Here is a 771-nt window from a genome sequence, read left to right as displayed (position 1 = left end):
CGCTGCACTTGGTAGCACTCGTAGTCAATCTACACCTGAGTCGTTTCGACTGATCCTCGGTGAGGATGGAACAATTTTCCTCTTTGCCCCAGGGCATGCAGGACGGGTTTAAAAAGCTGATGTCCTTGCTTGGCCCTGAGGGCGCCCAACTCCTTGCTGCGCAAGGCCCGAGGCAATCAGTGCGGGTCTAGAGGTGTTTTCAAATCATGAAAACGCGCTGCTAGAGCACCTGCAGCAGAAGATGTCTGCATCATTTGCGTCTATGACACCACTGCCAATGACGGATGATTTTCTCCGCCCTAAGCCGCTCATGATAAGCGATAAGGTCTTCGAGAGGAAAGATGGAGAGAATCTCTTGCTTTGGGTGAGAGAGGTCAAGATGGCCATCGCATCCACCATGCTCCAGACCGAGCATCAGCGCGTGGCGCTAGCCATCTCAAAGCTCGGTGGTCGAGCGCGAGAATGGGCACTGAGGTGCGGCACTTCGGTCGAAGTTGCGTTTTCCTCCTGGTCGGAGCTGAAATTGCAACTCTTGCGAGTGTTCTCACCGCCTAATCAGGCATATCGCGTGCGAGCGCGATTCCTTGCCGCCCGACAGGGCAACAAGGAAATTGGTGGACCTCGTTTAAGAGATGCGTACTCTCATTGCCGGGATGGCAGCAGATCCCCTTCCGGAGGCGGTCACAGTGACCGTCTTTATGGAAGGCCTCCGCACTGGCGTGGCCAAAATGGAAGTCTTCCATGTGCATCCTTCTTCATTTGAAGAGGCGT

Source organism: Plasmopara halstedii, assembly GCF_900000015.1.
Source record: "Plasmopara halstedii genome assembly, contig: Scaffold_54, whole genome shotgun sequence".
Classification (NCBI taxonomy): Eukaryota; Oomycota; class Peronosporomycetes; order Peronosporales; family Peronosporaceae; genus Plasmopara; species Plasmopara halstedii.
This window is presented reverse-complemented; position numbering follows the sequence as displayed.